Source organism: Lissotriton vulgaris, chromosome 2_1, assembly GCF_964263255.1.
Source record: "Lissotriton vulgaris chromosome 2_1, aLisVul1.2, whole genome shotgun sequence".
Taxonomy (NCBI): Eukaryota; Metazoa; Chordata; class Amphibia; order Caudata; family Salamandridae; genus Lissotriton; species Lissotriton vulgaris.
In genome coordinates this window covers 258,156,748-258,174,165 of record NC_141687.1, presented here as the reverse complement: position 1 = coordinate 258,174,165, position 17,418 = coordinate 258,156,748, and positions in this window count along the sequence as shown.

Genomic DNA, 17,418 nt, shown 5'->3' with positions numbered 1-17,418 from the left:
AAAGAATATTACAGATGTTCATATTTCTGGTAAAAGTTATCATGATTTATCTCATAAAACAAAGAATAAAGATGTGGAAATTGGCAACTGGGTACGAATTATCAAACCAACATTGAATCATAAGGGGTCATCCAAATTCACTCTTCCTTTTAAAGTTGAAAGAGTGACTGATACAGCTGTACTAGTCAAGTCAAGAAATACTTTATTCGGTTCAATATTCAAAAACCATAAAAGTACAAGACATACATAGAAAATGGTCCAAAGATCACAATACAGCATTAAAAAAAAATATCATTCTACAGTTAAAAAGAAAATGTACAACAGTTAAGATTTCGCAGAGTAAAAAAACTTGATTCAAGTTACAGAAGGCACAGTTATGGTGGGTAATCTATGTCCAGTTAATCTTTTTTCCCAATCTCACTGCAATGGTTAAAAATTTGGCCACATTATAGATTTCCCAAATGTTTGTTAACAGTTGAAGATACAATAAAGCTGGTTTGACCTGCCTGAAACCTCTCCCCTTTAATAGGGGTATAATGAATTTTTTCCTGATATCATTAAAATGGGCACAGAAAAATAAGTAGTGGGCAGTATCCATGATTGAGTGACCATCACAGTTACATAGGTTCAGATCCAAATCCCTGGTCCAGCCAGGACGGCCAGAGATTACCAGATGGACTTTGTTCAAGCGGAACTTGGTAAGAAGATACCTGTGGTTGGAATTATTAACAACCTTCAGATAAAGTTCCGGTTCATAGTCTGAAGAGACAATCAATTGGTGGGACCGAACAGAGGGCTTTTTCAGCTCCCTGCTTTCTCTGTCCATCCCACTATACTGCAAGAAACTGCTCTTTGCCCACTTCAGATCAGCTTTCACAAGGGCGGAATGATTATGAAACATATCAGGCCGTCCCAACTTTACACATATCTGTTCAACATATTTTAGCCAGGGGATCTTATTCCAATGATCTAGTTTTAAACAGTCCTTCAGGATTTCATGATTGACTTCCAGCTCTAAGTTAAGCCACACCGATATCCATTTTAAAAGGGGGGCCATAGAGACTCGATCCTCCAAGAAATCCACCCCGCATTCCTGATGGACAATGAAGCTGGCAGTGGATCTTGGCAAGGAGAGTACTGATTTTAAAAAATTATCTTCAATCACTTGAAGGAATTTAATAGGCCTAAAGCCCCACAAATCTGCGCCATACATGGCGATAGCAATGCATTTGGCAGCATACACTTTTAAAACTGCCTCTATGGGCTTCACCCCAAGTTTACGAGAGAAACCCAATACCGCCGAAACAGATCGTGCCAAAACCTTTTTTTTCTCCAACATTTGGGGGTGCCATGTAGAACGGTCATCAAACACGACCCCCAAATACGGGAATCTTGAAACTCTTGATAACTTGTGGCCGTTACAGTGCAGTGTCATGACATTCTTTTTGGCCTTTGCATTGTGGCCTACCACCATAACATGAGATTTGCCGAAATTGATACTTAAATCCAGTTTTATCATAAAAGTATAAAAAGAGTTCAACAGACTTTGTAAACCCACTGTGGTTCTAGCTATGAGAGCAGCATCGTCCGCATACAATAATGCTGGCAGTAGGTATTTCCCTGCCCTGGGTATATCCTTACAAGCTGTATTCAGTATTCCACCCAAATCATTGATATATAGTGTGAAAAGCAGGGGAGCAAGAATGCAACCCTGCCTTACACCATTGGTGATACTAATTTTCCCTGTACAATTCCCTTTTCTGTCATAGCGGACCGTAGCAGTAAGTTCCCTATGGAGGTCAGCTAGAAAATACACAACATTTGGGTCAATTCCAATACTAAGGAGCTGTCCCCACAACTTGGATCTGTTAACTCGGTCGAATGCCGAGGACAGATCCATAAATGCAATATACAGGGATCCTTGCTTTGCTTGTGTATATTTCCCTATTAGCAATTGTAAGTTTAGACTTTGGTCAATAGTGCTGCGCCCCTTTCTAAAACCATACTGAAGGGGGGAGAGGGTGTTAGTCTCCTCTAACCATTCAGTCAGTTTGCTAAGAACCACTCTCCCTAGGACCTTAACCGCAGAATCTATTAGGGATATAGGGCGATAGTTTCCAGGGTCCCCCCTGTCCCCTTTTTTGTATATGGGGACAATCACTGATTGGGTCCATGATTCTGGGATTCCTACTTTAAAAATTCTGTTGAATACTCTTGCTAAGATTTTGGACCAAAATAAAATATCAATTTTAAAAAGATCAGCGGGAACCCCATCTGGCCCAGGAGCTTTATTACTGGTCATTTTCCCAATGGCCACGGCCACCTCTTCCTCATCTACCGTTAAGCTATAAGGGAGTTGAGAGAAACTAATCATATCTTCAACTCCAGAGGTTTCCTGTTCATAAACAGATCTAAAGTGCAAGTGCCATTTTTCTTCTTGGATACCGCAATCCAGGTCGTTGTTGCTGGAATCCGAGAAAAAAGGTTGGTTGACCAAGGCCCAAAATTTGGCGCTGCTTTTTAAAACATCAATTGAGGTCAGGTCGGCCCAAGCGTCCTCTCTGATCTCCCGGCGCCTATTTTCAATGGTGGACTTATATTCTTTCCTAAGGGTGGCCACAAGCGTTCTATCTACTGGTTTGGATTTAAGTGCTACTTTTAACTTCTGATTAGCAGCAGAACATTTGTTATCAAACCAGCCTTCCTTGCCTTGAGTTTTCCTTTTACCCTGTCGCGTCAGGTTGGACAGAATATCGGCGCAGACCCTTTTATACGCCTCTATTACCTCATTATCCTCCGCCTGATCATCCAAACAGAGTTTTATGGCCTCCTGACTACTGATACACAGGTTACTAAAAAAGTCCTCAGGAATTATCTTACACCATTTGATTCTGCGTGCCTGGTCGGTTGATCGAATATCACTTTTATCCACTAAACTCAAGCTACTTTCCTTAATGTCAAATACATTCTTGACTTTTAATACAACCAGATTGTGGTCACTATGATGCGACCTTACAACATAGTAATTGATAATTTGACTCCCATAACTGCTACTCAAAAAAATGTAATCAATTGTGGACCCACATCCATGACCCGTGAAAGTAGGGGTATCCTCCCCCCCCCCATTCGGCAACATCAACCCATTTTCAGCCAACAGGGATTCTAAAAACATTCCCTGCTCTGAATGTTCGAAGTGGATATTCTCTTCTTCTGGAGGGCCAAATAAAACATTGGGGGGGCATTTGTCCAGGCAACCATGAACATTGAAGTCTCCCAATAAGATGACGGTACATTCAGTCTCTATAGACTCCTTGAAGTTAACTAAAAAAGAGTTCAACCTCAGCAGGTTGTCAACTGGGTGTTCCCTATCAAAAGAGTTATAGAAATTCACTAACAATACCGTATTAGAACCCCTATGTGTTATTGAGACTGCGAGGCAGTAAGGGCTACCAGTGGGAATTTCTTTGTAGGTGCCCGGGATCTTGGCGGATATTAATGTAACCAAGCCGCCTTTGGCCCGCCCTCGTTTTGAATTTACTGCTGGAAGAAAAAAAGTGGTAAAGCCATCCACAGTAAGTGTATTGTCAGTGGCCCATGTTTCCTGCATGGCTATTATGTCTGTGGTGCCTATAAGGTCTCTCCAATAAGGGTCATCAATTTTGCTCCTAAGACCCGCAATGTTCCATGTAGCCAATGTGATCCCCCCCCTGCCCTTTTCACTTTCATCTTTCACACAGGATGCTATTCTACCCTCAGTACCCTGACCTACAAATAACACAGAGTCAGAATTTGTCTCAATGTTTAGTTCTTGTGCGGGCTGACTGCCCTGCAGGGAGGTGGAAGGGATATTTTGCAGCTGTTTGGTGAGTGAGCCCGATTCTTGTCAATCTACCCACTCCATGAATGATGGGCACTCGTAATGGTTGAACGTTGGAACATTGAAGTAATTTTCTTGCCCTTTCCCAAAATGGTGGTCATAATGTGGGTAGCTATTTTGGGGCCCTGGAGCAAACCCTCCCTGGGAAGGTCTAGCCCTTCTTCTCCTGACTAGGTTCCATCCATCATCGCCACCCTCCTCCCAGCCACGGGGGTGCACCTCCCATGGGGGGTTAAACCTCTGTCTGTTTTTATAGTCCTGTGGTCCCCTTAACCAACTCCATCTTTTGTCTAACTGGTTCCCCTGTGCATAGAAGTAGGAAAGTGGCCTGGCAGTAACCGTGCTTGCCTGGTAGCGCGGAGCGCCGGCAAAGATGTAATTGACCACCTGTGGGTTCTCAAAGGTAACCACAATGCAGTCACCTTTTAGGTTTTTCCTATTGCCACCAACCCAAGGGGTTCTCTCAATCATTAAGATGTTACTAGGCATGCCAGGTGGTAATGGGTGGATACAGCTGTACTATTAAAGGACAAAGGTAGGTGGAGCAAAAGTTCCATTGTGGTTCTCAAACCGGGGCAAGAACAATTTTTGGGAAAAGATGAAGATGGATGTGATGTGTGGGTTGATGATGAGAATGGCATCTGTGATAATATTCCTCAAAGTCATACGAGTAATGAAGAATTTAATATACCTGGTGCATGTCAGATAGAATTGTGTCTGAATCCAACGAAAAAGATTTTATGGATTCCTCTGTACAAGAAAATTATGTGTTACATAAGAAAATTCTAGGTTGCCTAAGAAATTTGACGATTATTTTTTAGATGTCTAAGAAATGTTATGATGTTATAAAAAACAAAAAATGTGCTTTATCTTGTTTTGTTAAAAGGATACATGTGGTAATGGTGTCTTTTCTTTATCTTTATTATAGACTTGAGAGTGCATTTAGGTCATTTAGAATGTATTGATGTAATCTTGGAACTATTGGGGAAATGCTTGTTTTTGAAGGAGATGCGGTTGGAGATTTGACAGTGTGGATGTTTTCATATTTGCACAGTGGGTCTTTTATTTCAGCACTAAATAAATAATATTTTTAAATTTTTTGACTCCTTCGCATTTTTACACTTTAATATTCACAGCTACTTCTTCATTTCAGTTAAATATGGGATTTGATACCCCTATTGTTTGATTAATAACGATAAGCACAACGTTCATCTAGAACCAAAATAAAACAAAGCCTGCGCCTGACGAAAATAACGTAAGCTTATAATGACAATATAAAGCCCACATCGCAGTTATACACAATAAAATCATGTAAACAGCTAACAATACCTCACCTCGATTAGCCAATGATCTCCCATCTATGTCATTCGGCTCCGCGTGGCGGCCGCTGGCGCGGATGTCAGTGAAGGAAAATGGGCGATGTAGGATCATGGCTGCAAATACAGATAAGGTGAAACCCCGAGTGGGGCGGGAACGGGCTGCAAGTCTTTTTCAATCTCACCTCCAGCAGCTGCCACGGCCGAAAAACATCGAAAAGGACACCTTCTCTCAGACTCGGGTCAAGTTCTTGTCGGTTACTTAGGCTCACCGCGGCCGGACGTTCTACGTCATGATGTCACGCCTGGGTGCGGCTCGAGCGCCGGAAGTGCGCTACTTTGGGTTCCAGTTCCTGACCGTTATCTGTCCCAAGGAAGTTAGAGCCCATGTCTCACGACCCTCCGTGCACACACACAGGGGTAAGGACGTGGGCCGTGTGGTGCACACAAAGTCCACTCGCTCTCTGTTTGCAGGAGAAGACTTCCTTTACAAGAATGGGATTTTCTGAAAGACGCTACAAAATCAACGGCTGCCTGTCAGAGGTCCCCAAGGTAAGCTCCACAATATCTCTTTTTAGATGGGGAGAACTCGGAGCCCCAGGTAAATGCCCAGGTTTCACAGCAGCCAGTTAATTTTGTTATTTAATGACGTATTTTCGCGTGCTCAAAGTGCAAGAAGGGTGACGCTGGTATGGCTCAGTGAGTGAGATTTTGAAGTTCGTGCGACCAAATCTCGACAAGACGTACCCTGCTGCGCTCCCTTCCTATGAAGAGCTCTATTAAAAAAAAAGAAGATATTATTAGCACAGTCCACTTTGGAGCTGCTTAGGCACCTAGGGAGAACAGAAGGCCAAGAACATAACTGAAGACGGGAAAAGCTGCACTTCATATCCCTCGAGGTGCCGATATGAACAAGTGTAGAAGAGGAAGGTTCAGGGTCTTAAAGTGAGATGAAAAAACTAGGGTTGGGGAGGGCTCTCAAAGGGACGTGGCCGATGTAGTTAAGGTTGTGGCTTAAAAACACATCAACTGAAAATCTGTGTTTAGCATACCAACTGGTATTTTGCTACTTCTGTTATTGCATCCTGATTTATAATACTAAAAGTAACATTCCATCTACAACAAGCGAGTACCATTGGCTTTGTCAAAGGTTGTTAGTTGCATACGATAAGTAAGTAACAACTATGGCTTTGTTGTATAGCATATTCAAAATGCTTCAGTTCCAAAATGGTGATACTGGGAAAGAACTATAACGAGTCTCGTTGAAGTTACATCAAAGGGAGTGAAAGGTGGTACTGCTGCAGAGTTAAGATTTATTGATATTGGCCCATCTCAGCACCTTCTTTTTAGTACTGCTAGCGCTGAGCACCGGCAAGACCAGGCCCACTTAAATTGGCCCCTGGGAAGTTGGAAATAAAAATTCAAAAAGTGGGTAAATTGCAGAGGAGAACAGCCAAGAAAAAGATGGGTCACTGCAGAAGTGAACAGGAGCGGGTTTCATATCACGGTGTGTGGCAGAAAGAAAGGTGTATGGCCTGGGGTAAGGAATGGAATAATAATATGTAAGACTTTGGAAAGAGATGAAGAAGAAACTGTGTTATAAGCATAGGTGTAGGCATAGGGTGACAAGCAAGGAACCTTTCTGTCCCCTCTTCCTCTCGTTGATTCATCCACCCACAGAGCCAAGGGCTGAAGACATTTAAAGGGAGGCAGAGCTGGGAACTGGAAGTGCACTCCCCACATTTCCCTCAATGTGATAGGACTAAGAACAGAGGTTAGAGGTGACCAAGAGAAGCCCTCTCAGAGGAATTCTGCAATCTAGTGCAGCTTGTCCGAGAAGCTCCAAGCAAGGGACAAAAAGGCAAAACTAGGCTGCAGCCTGAGGTTCTATTAGCAAAGGTTTGCCAGTTAGCTTCTCGAAACAGTAAATAAGCTAATTGTCATTAGAGGGTAATGTCAAATTGCTGCTTTGCCCACGGAGGCTGAACTATTTGCACTGACAGGTTTCGGCTCGACCATAGATCATCTTAATGCTGCTTCAATTAGGCAGGGGTGGTCAATGGCCGACCAGGGTTGTTTTTGCCATGGGAATGCTAGTGATTACCACATCCAGTGGGCTAGAAGGAAACCCCACAGTAGGAATTACAGTAATCTCGATCTTATAACAGGGGAGCAAACTGATTAGATGCTGTGTGCAAGCACTCTCTCAAGCTCTCTGTTCTATTTCCTCTTTGAAATATGCCTGGTTCATATACTGGCATCTACTAAGTGGCCAAACTTAACCTTGACCTAAGATCATACCCTTGTTTAAATTTGAGATTTGTGCACTTCAGCTTATTTTAGGCCTTATGTGGATGTTCTACACTGGATTTATATTTAAAGAAAAGAATTACTTTTTCAGAAACAAATGCTGCATTGCAGGAAGATGAACCTTAGGTAGAGAATTGCACTTCTAGGAGAAGCGGAGTAAGGCAGAGAGAAGAGCTGCATTTCAAGGAGAAGGACTATGTCCCATTTGAAGAATTGCATCTCAGAAGAGCTGTAAACCAGAGAGAATAACTACAGCTCAAGGGGCGGGAATACATTTATTTAAGAGAGAAAACTGAATCTCAGCAAGAAGAACTGCACTCCATGGAGATGACCCACTTCTCAAGAGAGAATTGCATTTCAGGGAGCAGAGTGGAAACCAAGAAAGAAAAGCTGCATCTCAAGGATAAGAACAGTATCTCAGGTGGAGAACTGCATCTCAAAGAGAAGAGCTGTAGTCCAGAGAAAAGAATTGTGTCTCAGGTTGAACAAAAGCATCTCAGAGAGAAGAGCTGTAACCTAGGCAGAAGACCTGCACCTTAAGTACTGCATCACCTTAAAATGAACAATGTCTCAGCGAAGATTGCTTCTGGAGTGGAGGTTCTATCTGCTAAAACTGCACCTAAGATAGACAGAATTGCATCCCAGTTAATTTTACGGAGCCCAAACCCCGAGCCCTGTTCCATGCCTCAGCCGTTCTTGCATCACTCCTGCAAGTGGTCATGTAAGCGCTCTGTATTTATCAAAGGAGACTAGCTTGATATGACCGTTAGTTTTAAGACTCAAGTCGGTTTTGTCATGGGCACCTTATTGGTGAGATCATGAAGCCCTCACCCACCAACCTAGTTGGTGGCATGCTTCATCATCGGGCCCACCCAGTGACACCTAATGTGTCATGGGTGTGCTGCAACGCCTGATTACAGCGGAGCTGGAATGTTACTGAGAGTGCAGTGTAGGGTGTTTAGGTGTAGTGTCGGTTAAAACTGCTTGGCGAGGGTCCCAGTACCCGAGGGTAAATTACATTTTAATAACTGGGCCACCGTCAGCGGTTAAAATAAGGCTAGGGGATGTATGTTAGGGTGGCGAGTTACTACCCCCTACATCCATTAGTTGGTCGACATGTTTCAGCCAGTGCCTTAGATCAATCTGGCTTTCCTCAGGACCTTTTAAGAAGTAGTGTTGGTGCAAGTAAAAAAGAAGAAGAAGTGGGGAGTGTAAAGCAGACTATGTGTTACACTCACTAAGGTGTTTACCTAGGTGTGAGAGGGGGATTCCCTTCTCATGCATACGCTAGGATTTAGCTGCCAATGCTTCCTGGAGTGAAGCGGTAGGGGGTGACCAGACTTTCTAGTCAGAGCCTGCCCTGGACCTGTTGCACCGCCGTCGATCTCTGGTAGATCGACGGCGGTGCAACAGGTCCAGGGCAGGCTCTGACTCATGGCTCATGACAAAACCGACTTGAGTCTTAAAACTAACGGTCATATCAAGCTAGTCTCCTTTGATAAATACATATAATCCCTCGGGGACACAGACTAGCTACCTAGTCCTCTCTCTCTCTCTCTCTTGATACGCGCATGTAAGAGCTCTATCATTGTACCTCCTCTGTGTGCAAAAGCAAAAAACACTGCTCTGTTAATGATTGCTGATAAAAGTGCTGTTGGGTGGTACACTCCTGACGTGCTTGTGAATGGCACACTCCTGAACAGGAAACTATGGCAGTAAGTATGCCAGGACCCAGCCAAAGGAAGGCAGCGTGTCCCTGTCGGGATAATCTGGCAATAAATCAGTGCCCTTTCACAAGTCCCAGATCAGAACCAGAGCTCTGGAGAGGCAGCTGTCCATCTCACTAAGAACCCTGCCCTTCACCTACAGCCGTGAGGGAGTGGGCGGGGGTGGGGGTGGGGGAGGTAGCAGGGTGAGCTGGTTCTAGACAAGCCATGGCAACCTTGCCAGTGCAGTGGCATGGACCCATGGCCTCCACAGTGATTAATTCGAGCCGGTTAAGTCCACTGGCACTCTTCTAGGAGGCCTGCACTTTTTTTCTGCATCAAGCTTTACCGAGAACAAGAGTTGGAAAACAAACAAAGCAGAGAGACGGAGGAAGAAAAAGAGGGAAACCGCCATTAGGGTAGAAAGCAGGAACGTGCAAGAGTGAGATAAGGGGGGTAGGGAGGTTATCTGGTAGTGGATTTAGGACCTCGCTGCCTCAATATTGGGCGCGCCATATATAACTGCCAGCCTGCCGACTTATGAGCAGTGATCTGGGCACCGGTACTCTTTCTTTTGCAAATTAGGCACTGGGCCTCACCAGTGCAGTGCCATGTACCAGAGGAGTGAGCTCTATGTACACGAGGAGAGGGAGGGGTCTCTTTGCTGGAGCTTGGGTCAATGAGGCGGGATGGGTTGGTAGGCCGATATGGCCCCACTTGTGCAATGTCCTAGGGCAATGTCCTGCTTCACATGGGTGAGTTACACTGATATTTGATCAAGGTGTGCAGGAGTCTCTTTTGGTGCTTGGGGTGAGAGGTGGGTCATTGGCATATATACCGCCCTCCCCAGCACTTTCCTTAACCTTTTGGGTGAGGGGGTGGGTATGCGCACACCTGTGGATTGCCCTTTGTAGTTTTGCTGCTCTAGAGACGTGGGCAATACTGTCAGTGAAAGGTGGGCCAGGTGGAGGGAAGGTGTGGGCAGCCATGCACCCATGGCATGTCATGTCCGAAGATATCGAGCGGAAGGTGGCAGGAGTGGCTCGGCTAGGGGGGGGAAGGGGTTGACATACATGTGCCATGACGTCACCATTATATATGCTCCAGGTACCTGAGTGATGAGGAGACACAATGGGTGGGGTCTGTTCTGGAGCAGAGAAGCTCGCGCCCTTGTCCTTCCGATGCGTGCCTTGCTCAAGGGAAGTGATGTTACACTAAAGCAGACAGGGGAGTCCCTGGTGGTGCATGTTGGGAGTGTGGGTTTATGGAGGAGACATGAATGAGAATCATAGAACATACTTAAAAATAAAAAGCTAACAGTTGGGAACATTTGGAAAGTCAGCTATTTAGGTACCACATATTGCAGACAATGGGTTGAAACAACGGGGAAGCAGATTCTATATATTCCGAATAGACATCAGCCATCAGGATTTTATAGTTTCATATAGAAATGAATGTGAGCGGGGGGGGGTGGGGAGTGTGTGTGTGTGTGTTTATATATATACAATGCATTATGGGGCTCTGACGTGTCCTAAGTGTGAAATAGAGTGAAGTGGCCAGATGTGCACTCGCTACCTTGGGCCCTGTCCATTCGGTGGTAATATCTGCCGGCGGGTGAGATGGGAGGGGGTGGAGGCGTGGCATAGGGAGGCGTGGGCTGCGTGCACAGTGCCTCCTCCCGTCACGGTGCACTTCTCCGAGAGGGAGGTAATACATGCACATGGTTCAGATTGCTGTCTCCAGGCACCAAGAGGGGACTGGTAGACTTGCGCGTGCCCTTTAGTGCCACGAGCTACCCATAGTTAGGTGCGAAGCCTTAAAATGCCCGATAATAACATGTTTAATGAAAAGCAAAACCAAACATCATGTTGTTCTATCTACCCCCAAAAATGTGAATATTTTCTCAGCTCCAAGCCTTTGTATGCCTTCCACCCTCCGTCGGATCACTGGGGCTCCTTCAGAGGTGGGCACGGTCTTTATACTTTTTACACCCCTATTAAAATCCAAGCCTTTTGCAGCCGGCTCACTTGGCTCTCGCAGTCCCATTCCGGGCACCTCTGTGATCTTCTCACCCTTGTGTGCCACACTTTACTGGATGTTGGACATGCAAACAGACGTTGGCATGAAACATAAATAAAAAGAAAGGGGCGCTTGGGTCCTAGCGCTCATTCAGTCTGGAGCATGTCATGGGCCCCGGGGGAGGGGGCAGAATGAAAGGGAAGCGCCCCCTGACAGCAGGCTGCAGCTGTCACCCTATGCGCTTCTATAGGACGGGGACGCAGGGGATGGGCAGACAGCCCCACCTCCCATGAGAAGCATGCCATGTGCTGGGGTGTAGAGCCAGCCCCAGTCCACACGCCTTTCCTTTAGGTTTACCAACACAAGAAAAAAAACACAAAAGGCAAACAGCTGAGAGGGAAGGACTGAAAGGGGGAAGGACGCGGGAGCGCGAACAACCGGCACAGGGCGCGCCCTGTCCCACCAGGCCGTATGCAGGAAGGGGGGCTCTTCTGGAGGTTACGTTTGGTGCAGCCTTTCCCAACAGGAGGCGTATTTCATGACCATGCGCAAAACGAATCAAACACACACACATTCAATGTGTCTGACATCTTGTGCCACCATGACCACTATCCAAGAAAGACATGGCGACCTGGCTATATTGTTATTATTACTACTGCGGATGTTAGAATCTGCAGCAGCTGTACTATGCTAATAGAGGTACACATAATAACAAGAGTGAATAGAAGTACGGTAGGGGCGTCTCAGAGTATCCCAGACTCGGCGGTACTTCCTTTTCATACTGACTTGCGTGCATTGTTTCACGAATGCATGTCCCAAGAGACCTGACCTGAGGCTGCCCGCTCAGTGCCATCCAGGGAGGGCCCCGCGCACCCCTCCAAGTCCCTGTGACCAGGGGATGTCCTGAACCCTCACTGTCAAAATGTATTCATCTCTGAACCTGCGAGACGTGTGGCAAGAAAACCTGCCCTGGCCCTGCTCCCTGAGGCTCTGTGAGGGAGGGGTACAAGAGTGCCCCCACATTAAGCACAGCGCCCCCTGAGATTAGACTTTAAAATGCATTCTGCCACATCAGAAAACTATTGCATTTGCTGCACTATGCCCATCCGTGCTCCTTTCACTGAACGGGGTGACAAGGGGCGGGGCGGGGGGGCAGGGTGCTGCTCGGGCACGGTGCCCACCCACCCGTGCTCCTTGAGAAGGGCTCTCTCCCCAGATAGGGTGCTCCCCGGGTAATGGGCGGGCCACTACTGCCCTACTGTAACAACTATGCAGCTGGAGGCCGTGCTCGTCCGCATCGTTCCTGCTCCGTGCCCATCCATGCCCCTCTCTGGGACAAGCTTCACTGAGAAGTGGGGGGTCATCCGTCGCTTCTTCGCGGAGCGGGACCTTATAACCCTGGTGCAAGCACTGGTCCTCTCCAGACTCGACTACTGCAATTCTCTTCTTACTGGCCTCCCCAAATCCCACGTGTCCCCACTTAAGTCTGTTTTCCACTCAGCAACTCGTTTCATTTATGGGGCCAAAAGAAGCGATCACATCACACCGATGTTATCTACCCTCCGCTGGCTTCCCTTGGAGGCTAGAGCTATCTACAAGACCGCTTGTATCACCCACAAAGCCCTGCACTCCTCTTCTCCTCTCTACCTGGCGAATAAACTGAAACTCTCTGGAGGTTCTAGACCTTCACGCAATGCGGAGAATCTACTGCTTGAACCTCCCACTTTCAAGAAGGAAAGAACGATGGCCCAATCATTTTCAGGCAACGCAGTGAGAATCTGGAACTCATTGCCGCCTCAGCTCCGGACCACAGCCTCCTCCCAGGCCTTTAAAAGGGACCTCAAAGCTCTCCTCCTCCAGAGACACCTCCAAAAGTAACTCTCTTCTGTCTGTAGGAAGATCTCCCACTACTGATAATTTCTACTTCTCATGTCCATGGAAGTGCCTTCCCAGTGTGTTCTTGCGGTTAGAGTGTTTGCCTTTTATTGCAGTATTATCCATGTACTTGTGTTTGGTACCCTCTTGCAACTTGCACTCACCACTTTGCCCCTGTAACACACGGTTTGCTTCCTCTCACAGGTTTTTTACCTTTGATACTTGCACAAGTGCTACTTTTGCCTACGTAATCGTTTGTTCTTGTGCTTGAGTGTGTAACATATACTGCAGTATTATACCACAAATTATACTCTATTTTCTCTTGTAGCCTGCACACTTGTCACTTTTCCCTCCTGAGCACTTTTTACTACCTCATGTATTTTTGGTAGCCCACATTTTTACTACCTCATGTATTTTGTTTGCTCACAAGTGTCACAATTACCTTGTCTACCTCATGTATTTTTGGTTTCTCACAATTTTTACTACCTCATGTATTCTTGGTTGCTCACAATTATCACTTTACCGTATGTAACATAACGAATGCCTCTGCAATCTGTTGCTCGTGTAACGTTCTCAGTTTGTATCTTTTCTGTTCCTATTGTGAAGCGCTCTGACACCTTCGGGTAAAGTCCGCGCTATATAAAATTGCATAAATAAAATAAAATAAAATAAATAAAAAAACCCTGACTACAGAAAGCTGCTGTCTGCAGTGGGTTAGTCTGCCCGTCCTGTTCCTGCTCCGTGCCCGCCCACCTACCTTTACTGGGTAGGCTTCCCCGAGAAAGAGGGCACACGGCAGCTCAAAAACAGAAGAGAGGCGCTCTACCTCTGCCCCCAGCTTTCGGCCCTTCAGTAAATGTAACGGGCAACAAAGGACACCAAACATTGCACTGATAACACTTTTATGACCGAACTTTCTAAGCGCCGCGGAACACCGTCAATCCACACAGCGCTATAGACGAGAACCAGATACAGCAAAATGCATTCCTAAAAGTGCCCCCGCCCTGAACGTACCCCCAGCCTTCAGACACGGTATATGGAGCTCTTCAATTTATGCCCGTCACTCAAGATGTGGCAACAGAGAGTGCGACGTGTCTGCATACCTCGATGTGTGAGAACGAAGAACGTTCACCTCTTGATATCTCACACCCAGTATCTGTCCATCACTCCAGATGTGACAACTATTAGGACAATGTATCCTTTAGTACCTTACGATCATTAGAGTGTTACGTAGGGCGATATGTGTGACCGTTCCTTGCTTTGTCGTAGCAAGAGGAATGTCACAACCACGGTGCGATATATGTATATCCCTTAATATGTCACAACGTTAAGACAGTCCAGCCCTCCACTTCCATGTGTTACATTTGCCCCCATCTCTGAGGGCGTATGGCCTTCAGTCGATATTTCACACCCACGAGGGCGATCCTTTTTAGAAGGTCACATATATGAGGGTAAAGTATCGTGAACCACGGGGGCAGTATGTCACAGCCAAGGGGGCGATGTATGTCCATTCCTAAAGATGTCACAACAATGAGAGCGGCTTTCTATCCGCTCTGGATATATCAAAACCACAAGAGCGATACATCTTCACAACTTTGTGCCGCGACTACGAGAAGGACAGTGTGTCACCACAACCTCAGGCGATAATAAAAGTGCATGCCTCGATATATCCATTCCTAAATATTTCACAACTACGGGAGCCATCCCCATTCCTTTAATATGCCGTAAGCACGAGTGCGAGAAATCTCCACCCCTTAGTGTGTCATAAACACACGAGGGGTATATATGTCCGCCCTTTAGTGTGATACAACTACGGGGACATTGAATGTTCACCTCCATATGCCGACCCCATAGTGTGTCACAAACACGAGGGACATATATGTGCATCCCTTAGTGTGTCACAAACACGAGGGAGATATATGTCCACCCCTTAGTGTGTCACAAACACGATGGAGATATATGCCCGCAACTTAGTGTGATACACCACGAGGACAATGCATGTTCACCTCCATATGTCCACCCCTTAGTGTGTGTCAAACACGAGGGAGATATATATCCACCCCATAGTGTGTCACATACACGAGGAAGGTACATGTCCACCTTTTAGTGTGTCACAAACACGAGGGAGATATATGTGCACCCCTTAGTGTGTCACAAACACGAGGGAGATATATGTCCACCCCTTAGTGTGTCACAAACACAAGGGAGATATATACCGGCCCCTTAGTGTGTCTCAAACACATGGGAGATATATGCCCGCCCCTTAGTGTGATACACCACGCGGACAATGGATGTTCACCTCCAAATATCCACCCCATAGTGTGTCACAAACACGAGGGCGATATATGTCCGCCCTTTAGTGTGTAACAAACACAATGGAGGTATATGTATACCTCTTGATGTGTCACACGCAGGAGGACGATATATGCCCAGACCTGGTGTGTCACGCCCACGAGGACGATAAATGCCCAGCCCTGGTGTGTCACCCCCAAGAGGACAATATATATCCACCTCTTAATGTGTCACACCCAGGAGGAAGATATATGTCCAGCCCTGGTGTGTCACACCCATGAGGACGATATATGTCCTGCCCTGGTTTGTCACGCCCACGAGGGCGATATATCCCCAGCCCTGGTGTGTCACACCCACAAGGACGATATATGTCCTGCCCTGGTGTGTCACACCCAGGAGGAAGATATATGTCCAGCCCTAGTGTGTCACACACAGGAGGACGTTATATGTCCAGCCCTGGTGTGTCACACCCACGAGGACGATATAAGTCCAGCCCTAGTGTGTCACACCCATGAGGACGATATATGCCCAGCCCTAGTCTCTCCCACTAGGACGATATTTGCCCAGCCCTGGTGTGTCACACCATGGAGGACGATATATGCCCAGCCCTAGTGTGTCACGCATACGAGGGCGCTATATGCCCAGCCCTTGTGTGTCACACCCACGAGGGCGATATATGTTCACCCCTGGTGTGTCACGCATACGAGGGCGCTATATGCCCAGCCCTGGTGTGTCACACCCACGAGGGCGATATATGTTCACCCCTGGTGTGTCACACCCACGTGGACGATATATGCCCAGCCCTGTGTGTCACACCCATGAGGACGATACATGCCCAGCCCTGGTGTGTCACACCCACGAGGACGATATATGCCTAGCCCTAGTCTCTCCCACTAGGACGATATATGCCCAGCCCTGGTGTGTCATACCATGGAGGACGATATATGCCCAGCCCTGGTGTGTCACACCCATGAGGACAATATATGCCCAGCCGTGGTGTGTCACACCCATGAGGACGATATATGTCCAGCCCTGGTGTGTCACACCCATGAGGACGATATATGCCCAGCCCTGGTGTGTCACACCCATGAGGACAATATATGCCCAGACCTAGTCTCTCCCACTAGGACGATATTTGCCCAGCCCTGGTGTGTCACACCATGGAGGACGATATATGCCCAGCCCTGGTGTGTCACACTCACGAGGATGATATTTGCCCAGCCCTAGTCTCTCCCACCAGGACGATATTTGCCCAGCCCAGGTGTGTCACACCCATGAGGACGATATATGCCCAGCCCTGGTGTGTCACGCCTACGAGGACGATATATGCCCAGCCCTGGTGTGTCACACCCAGGAGGACGATATATGCCCAGCCCTGGTGTGTCACGCCTACGAGGACGATATATGTCCAGCCCTAGTTTGTCACACCCATGAGGACGATATATGCCCAGCCCTGGTGTGTCACGCCTACGAGGACGATATATGTCCAGCCCTAGTTTGTTACGCCTACGAGGACGATATATGCCCAGCCCTAGACTCTCCCACTAGGACGATATATGTCCAGCCCTGGTGTGTCACGCCCACGACGACGATATTTGCCCAGCCCTGGTGTGTCACACCCAAGAGGATGATATATTTCCACCTCCTAATGTGTCACACCCAGGAGGACGATATATATCCACCTCTTAATGTGTCACACCCAGGAGGACGATATATGCCCAGCCCTGGTGTGTCACACCCATGAGGACGATATATGTCCAGCCCTGGTTTGTCACACCAATGAGGATGATATATGCCCAGCCATAGTCTCTCCCACTAGGACGATATATGCCCAGCCCTGGTGTGTCACACCCATGAGGACGATACATGTCCAGCCCGGTGTGTCACCCCCAAGAGGACGATATATATCCACCTCTTAATGTGTCACACCCAGGAGGACGATATATGCCCAGCCCTGGTGTGTCACACCAATGAGGACGATATATATCCACCTTTTAATGTGTCACACCCATGAGGACGATAT